The sequence below is a fragment of the Hakea prostrata genome, chromosome 9, assembly GCF_041222555.1.
Source record: "Hakea prostrata isolate BN-2017 chromosome 9, UWA_Hpros_2, whole genome shotgun sequence".
In the NCBI taxonomy this organism is placed as follows: Eukaryota; Viridiplantae; Streptophyta; class Magnoliopsida; order Proteales; family Proteaceae; genus Hakea; species Hakea prostrata.
The window spans coordinates 22534652-22542600 of record NC_142608.1 but is presented as its reverse complement, the minus strand read 5'-3'; the positions used below and the strand labels follow the sequence as shown (position 1 = coordinate 22542600).

The window sequence follows — 7949 nt, the reverse complement described above, 5'->3', positions numbered from 1 at the left end:
AGACTCGATGTTGATTTGAGCATCAACTACTGCCATATATGGTCATCTCTGTACCCTTATTTTCCCTGTTTATCTGTAATTTCTCAAGCTATAGTAGATTGGACTCTATCTCGAGTCCCGGAGACGTAGGCTCAAGAGCCGAACTCCGTCATCAAACGCCTGTGTCTCTTCTTCTTCTTGCTTCCAATTTTCTTGGTAATTTACATGACCGAATTGTTAGGCTAGGTTAGGGTTTATAGGTTGCGTTTTTCTTTTGATTCAATTGATAATTATATAAGTTAATCACCTAATGCTAACGTGAATTGAGACCTGGGAACATCAGCTTTCTACCTACCATTGAAGCAGAAATACCATAACAAAGTCCTAATCCACAATTCAATCCAATTCTTGGGCCCCCTTGATTTGAAGTAGCACCATTAAGATAAGCAACGATTGTATACACCTGCATGCATCCTCCAATCCACAATTTAAAACCTTACATACAGAGAAATAATCAATTAATATACAAAGAGCTCCCAAACAATTACACATCTCGACTACATCTCAAGCTCAATCCTGGTCTGTTACATTTTTATCAATTACAAATCTCTACTAAACCAAATTTGTGCAACTCAAATGAAAGATCAACTCCATGTAGCATCTGGAATAGAAACCTCATGGAATCTCTCTGATCTGTACTTAGTTTCATGTCGATCGACAATTCTGGAAAGCAGCAGACTGTGGACTTACAAACTGGAGAGCAGCACAGACAATTCTGGAGAGCAGCATAGTCTACCCTTCTAATTTATGACTTCAGAAATCACCTATTATGAGGGACTCAAAATACATCCTTTTATTTACTACTTCATAAATCACCTACCGTGTTTATCACTAAACAAACTGGAGATCAATAAAATGGGTACAAGAACATCATGGGATTTCTTTCTTGTTCAGCAAACTGAAAGCGACACTCAGCTCCTCCAGCAGCCTCCTTCCGTGCTATATCAATGGTTTCTTTCCCTCAAAATTAGATTTTGTCAGCCCAGCTTGATTTGGGTTACGACTAACCCTAAACAGGGCACCGAGCCATGGTCCTCGTCAACCTAATACTTCTCATAATACATGTCCATTGCGTTGCTGTTTTTTCTTGATTTTGTTGCCACCTGAGACATTCTTACCAGAAGAGTGTGAAAGAAAGGATTCTAGCTCTCACCTCAACTTGGTGACTATTCAGTTGACCCCTCTCTTGGTGAAAATTCACTGACCAACTCAATATCCGTGCCATGGACATCAAAGAGATGTACAACCCGGAGTCTATTGGTTGAAGCTCTAACTGATATCTTGCTTCTTGCAGACTTAGGAAAGGTAAAAACTCATACCTGCTATCACCCCAGAGCTGGAAATTAAATAAGTTAATGAGAACAAAGAACAATGGAAAAACACATAGGAGGAAGGATGGAGCTATATATGAGTTAACTAGATACTAACATACTGCAAATTAGGGGAGCCAGTAAGTAAATATTTAGCAACTGAAATCTGTTTCATATCCTCAGCATATAGATGCTCCTCAAGTGAGCATAAGTAGATTGAAGCCTGCTTGCCACATCACTAACAGTTAAGGCCTACAATAGAAAGGAAGCAGAAGTTAAAAGAAAAAAAATTCTTCAAATTAGCACCTACTAAATATGAAAACCACAAGTTCCATATATTACCTGGATACAATAGCCTCCCAAGTAAAGTTCTCGAACACCAAGTAGAGAGCCCAGAAAGTTACTAAAATGTTGGCTTTCAGTTGGTCAGGTTGAGGCTTAATTGATGATGCACGGAGACTCGCATGAACTAAACATCTTAAATCAATGAGGTATATAACAATGAATTTTCCAGATATATGCAAGTACCTGAAGTTTGGATTGCTGATCTCAACACAAGTAAGACCAAAACCCATTTAAATATCCCATGCCACACTATGGGCCGTGGGTAGGACAATACAGTAGGCTTCAATCAGGCTAACTTGATAGGATGAATTTGTCTCACTGGGAAGACATTACAAGAATGACAGGTTGATGACAGCCACTTCCCCCACTGTTTTTAGGTTGGCTATGACCCTGCTTGCTGGACTCTGCCAATTCCTTTAAATCTTTCCCCACTGGTTTTAGGTTTGGCTATGACCCTGCTTGCTGGAATCTGCCAATTCCTTTAAATCTTTCCCCACTGTTTTTAGGTTGGCTACAACCCTGCTTCCTGGACTCTGCCAACTCCTTCAAATCGGTCTAATCTTCTCCATCCATCAGTGACTTCTAGCGAAGGCCACCAAGCTACCATGTAACATGGTTGAGTGCCCACTGCTGGTGTTAAGAACCCAAGAAGTGGGAAATTCAAAATGGCGGGTGTGAGAAGATGTCCAACCATGCAACAGAGACATGTTTAAAGGATTTTGGCTGCAAAAAATTTCATTTTTCAGTCTGCCAACCATTTTCTACCTAATTTAATAATGTGCTGAGAAGAATCAAACACTTAAAACAATATGCAGCATCAAACCAATAAGAAACAAAGAATTCCAAAACTAAATAAGCCTTGGAGAGAATAATAATCAGGCCCCTTTATGATTATATACACCACAGATCATCAGCCAAAATTGTTGTTTTGCCTTTCGTCAGTAATCAGATCAGCCAGATTTTCCTTAGGCCAACACACTCTAAATTTGAAAACAACCATGGACAGGGTTTTATTTGGAATCAAAATAGGCCCAAGAACAGAATGGGAAAAAAACACATAAGAAGAAAGTTGCTTTTCTTTGGAAGGTGGAGGGACCCAAAATCCGCAAGCTTCTAAAACCAAGATCAATATTTCATCTATTCAATATGAGTTCTAGCTGCATGGCCACATGGAATAAATGAAAGGACCAAACGCTCCTATTCTAACTCAACCAATTGAACTTCAATAACTTGCAACTTTTAGAAGTGAAATCCTCACTCTATCATGATTCCATCAATGACAATACAAGAATCAAACTCTATATGACACTACAAAACAGAGCATAAAGTAACATATCCAACTGAAATACAAATCAAACTGGACCAGGTTCATTCCTGTCTGGACATCCAAATGGTTTTGTGTCAGCCCAAAGTGGTACTTGCATAACCTCTAAACCACTATTTGGCGAAAAGAACACACAGGATATATAGCACAGAACAACCTAGGTAATTAAGAACTGACAAAACATACATGCACCCAAAGAACTAGTTGGATTAACCCATTCCAGCTTCAACAAGGTCTTCTTCTCCGGTTTCTCAATGGGAATGGGCACATCATAGGATCAAATGTTCTTAATCTAGCAATCAAGTTAAACTGATAACTACTTGGACCATTTTTATAGTCTGAGTAGACAGATTTCTTAAAAAGCAAAGACTCTTTGTGAAAGCATGCTGCAAACAATATGACCCTCTGCAGATCCCACACTGACTGGAGCCTCATGCACTGGGCATGCTATTTTTACATAATACATAGCATATCTAACCAATCTCTCCAATCAATTGCAGTCAAAAAATAGACTAGATCATGAACTTACATTTTTGAAGCTAGTACTACAACAAGGAGAATAATTACAATGGAGGAAACAAGCAGAAAGTCCCCACATAAAAATGGAAAATCTCTGCTAAGCAATTTGCACAAAGAGAAAGAGAGACAACAACACACAGAAAAAGTAATAAATTGCCCCTGATAAATACATAAACAAACAAAGGCACTTATGTACAAGCAAGCAAAGCGGCAGAGAGACCTAACAAAACCAACAAAGCCCAAAATACACAAGAACTAGAGCACAGCACAAAGGTCTAGACCAGGGAAAAGAACAAGGAGAGGGACAAACTAATTTTTCCAGTTTTTTGTTCTTCCTAGAAGACACGATCTCCCTTGTGAAATCATCTCCAAGATGGTTGTGCCCTTTGATAGCGCAAATCAGATGAGTACCAAAATAGCCAGCAACTGCGGCTGCATCTTTTTTTTTTTTTTTTTTGGGGGGGGGGGGGGAAGAGATAGGGGAGAGATGAGGAAAGGAGACCAAGAGAAAGGGAAGGAGGAGAGTTGAAAGAAGAAAGAACCAGAGAAGAGAGAGAGAAGGGATATAAGGAGGAAAAGGAGGGGCACAGTAAATGAGGGGTGGATGAGGCCAAGGCACTTGAAAATGTAAATATCATATTCACCCCTGTTGCAGTTATGATACTACAACTCTTAATTATATGACAAAATGAAAGGATGCCCAAAACAACGATTGCCAAATAGTGCCACAAGGAGCCCTTTTCTGGCAAGAAGTGGAGGCGGTTATAGATTACTACTTTCTATTTTTGCATACTCGAATAAAGAACGGTGGCAACACTAAACCATTATATATATAAATATAATTCATTGTAGTTGTGATTAATAATTAGGCCAACCAGATATGGTACATTCAATGTCACTCCAGCTCCTTACAAATTGCTAGAGTAAAAACTTACCACCATTAAATAAAGATTACCGTACCCACTTTGGTCGTGGTTAACAATTTTCTACTTTAAATTCAGTCAATCATACGCACTCGTACTAACTGAAGCCAAATAGTGACAAATGGAGGCACTAATTATGTTATAAAAGCAGAACAATTATATATAGTAGTTGTAATATATATGACTCCTAAGTTTTCACCTATGTATAGTGAGGTTGTTGTCTCACCCTATTTAATGAAGTATCTAGAAAAGATAAAAATACACCACCACCATAGCATCCACCAAAATGCAGCCCCTTTTCACCAAAAAAAAAAAATGCAGCCTCTGCCATAATTTCAACAGCTGTAAAGTTGACGAATCTTAAAAATGTGAGTCAAGGGATTCTTACTAACCAACAGACTGAGGACAACTTTACCCCAGAATTATTAGATGCAAGAGTAACTTGTATTTGGTGTTGGATTGTTCGCATTTGCATTATAAATAAATTAGCATTTTTCTGCTTCATGAGTAGTAGAAAGTAATCTCAAACATACAGAAAGAATATAGTTATAACAGAAAATACATGGAATACATGAAAAAGAGAAACAAACCTCATTTTGCCTGGTAAATCATTGACCCGATTTGCGAAAACACATTCTATATTATCGATTGACTGAGATAGAATATACCCAAAAAGAAATCAGAAAAAATTAACTCAGATGGAAATATCACATGCATGACAAAATTTAAAGACAATATTGAGCAAGGATTAAGGGTGAAAAGAGCAATACCCTATAGTTATAATGAAAGAGGTGAGATTGTTCAATCGAAAACCCTGCATCATCATCGATTACCAGGATGAACCGATTAGCAGAATCGTTTGGCAACATAACTATCAGACGGTAGATAATGGAAGATCAGAAGGGGCACTCAGAGGAGATGCAGATGGACACCCATCTCATATAAAACCACTTTACATCAGCTAGAGTAGACGGCGACGTCCTTGCATCTGAAAATGACATTTTATAGGTAGGTTAAAGGGATTAGGGCTCGTCTCCGGGAGTTACAGAGATATCTGGGGCGTGACACTTGGCAACTAACGATCCAACAGTCGTAAAATCAGGGCTATCATTCTTCTGATCCCATGCGTATATCGATCCGTTCCGAAAACTACAAGAACTTATTTGATTTTTCTTCCATTTCCCACTTCGCCTTTGTCGACAAATGAAAGGTACATTTAGATTGAATGTGGGTTCATGGAAGAGTTGTGAGAATTAATGGATGGGAAGGATATAGCTAACACTGTTCTTCCCAGGGTTTAAGAGCAGGTAAATTGGAGGAGCTAGCGAAGAGTGTTGGTTTGCCCAGCTCGTTGAAGGCTTTTCCTCAATGTTTTGCAGCTTCTCAATGTTTTGCAGCTTCTGATGAAGTAATGACGGTACAACCGTACAAGAACGCACCTCCTCTCTTTTTTTTTTTTTCTTTTTTTTCACAAGAACACACCTATCAATCAATTTTGCTGAGTTCCTCCGTAATTAATGTTTTTTTTTTACAACCGTACAAGAACACACCTCTTTTTTTTTTTTTACAAAAACACACCTATCAATCAATTTTGCTGAGTTGTAATTAATGCGCAAGACCGTCAAGCGATAATCGGACGGCTCGCATCAACCTGTTAAAGCTGCTTTTTGGGGACGGTTCAGCCAATGACGCTAAACCGGTTCGACATTCTCTTTTGAGTTGTAGTATATGTTATAAATACGTTTTATAAAACACAACATACATACAATTATTTTATACCTTTAACAAAATACAATTGTATACGAAATCAAACCCATGCGGCGGGTTAATTTTGAATTTCAAAATGTTTTGAAAAACACAAAACCCATTCTTTCACCGCTCAACCCTCATTTCGTTTGTGAACGATTTCGAGCTCTGACGTTCTGGAGAGGAAGAAGAAGCAGAAGCAGGAGGTTGAAACTGAAGAGATAGAGATCATTCGATTCTGCAACTTTGATATCATGGGTTTTAGTTTTAATTAATAAGGGTTTTAGTGTCACTTCTTCTGGTCTAGTTTTTTAGGAAAATCAACATTTGGGCTTGTGCGAAATTCAACTGAGTTTGGTTAGGATATCTCCATTGTCACATCCACCCAACCGGTACCCTACCTGGCATACCCGAGTGTGTGATCTACAACCTCGAAGACCAAGTATCGAGGTAATCAACCTCCCACATAGACAATAACATAATCATGAACATAAATAATCAATGTGCAAACTATAAACAAAAGATCCAAATAAGGAAAGAATAAATTATATGAAATCAGAGTACGAAAGACAATCAGAATGTCAAATCAATAAAGTAAAGTGAGGCGGAATCCCCCTCTACAACCAGCGGAAAAGTAGATCGCAAGTCAAAAGAAAGGTTACATCTGGTTCTAAGATAAGAAAGAAAGATATAACAAACTAATCTAAAGTCTATTCTATCTTATAAAGAACGTCTTCATAAACGTAGACTTCATCAATGACGCTCAGACGTTCCCACTCCACAGTAGGGCTAATCCTGGTAACAAGCAAAACCATTTGAGGAATCCTCAATGTAATCTTCATGGTTGCCAGCACCTTGCGTGAAGTACGCCTCTTCACTTTGTGCTTCCTCATATTGACTTTCATAGTCATCAGTACCTGTAGAGTAATCTAACAAAATATTGTACAAAATGAATGAGTTTCAAAGAAACCCAGTAAGGCAGTTAATCCATAACAACATAAATGGCAGGATTTCAAAGCAGAGTAAAATGCTATATGATATGAAACACATGATGCAATATGACTCTAACTCTATGTATGCTGGTCTCTATTGGCAGACATGCTTTAAGTCATAGCACTGTACTTCTTTAGGAAGGTCTCATCACACAACACCTTTTGGTAGTGGGTCCGGCATCCCTCGGGACATTCCATGGCTGGGGGTTAAGTCACCACTCTCTCACATCACCATTGGTCTAAGTATCGGCGCATGTTAGGGTCAAAGCCTAGCCAAATGCAAGTCTCCTACTTAGTTATATCAAGTCAGATCCAGATACGTCCATTCCTCGCCCCTGGTGATCCTTTCCAGTATCCTTCACACTAGAGTCTTCATAGTCCCTAACTACGGACTCATCAACCCTATAGGTCATCCACATATGGTAAACGGGAAGCTCTCACATCCCCTCACGGGTTGGTTACCGGTCTTGAGCACCTGTGAGCCCAAGTCTATTCATATGCAACCCTACCGATAAATGGTCCCCACAATGTGATTTCTGTCCTCTCACAGGTTGGTTACCGGTCTTGAGCTCCCATGAATCCCCATTGCTACCACGGGTCGTTCGGTCTCAATACCCCTTCGATTAGGGTCTGACATAACAAGACATCCTAGCCAAACACTACTAGACAACCCTAAATATGTCATCCAACAATTTAGGAAGGTGTCCAAAGGGCATCTCCGGAAACATCCCATAATATTCCCAAAGTTGTC

The 7949-nt window shown here is 39.0% G+C and overlaps 1 long non-coding RNA gene across 3 annotated transcripts; it reads right to left on the bottom strand.

Annotated features, from left to right (window-relative positions):
* Window positions 1-397: 397 nt before the first annotated feature.
* On the bottom strand, window positions 398-5871 carry LOC149005014 (uncharacterized). Of its 3 annotated transcripts, XR_016175724.1 has the most exons (4): window positions 5231-5871; window positions 5051-5112; window positions 1692-2417; window positions 398-1601 (listed from the first exon to the last, which is right to left on the bottom strand). It is a non-coding gene; the product is annotated as an uncharacterized LOC149005014 (long non-coding RNA). The 3 variants fall into 3 exon arrangements; XR_016175723.1 differs by having other exon boundaries at window positions 5051-5871; XR_016175725.1 differs by lacking the exons at window positions 5051-5112; window positions 5231-5871 and adding an exon at window positions 3848-3951.
* Between the last annotated feature and the right edge of the window lie 2078 nt (window positions 5872-7949).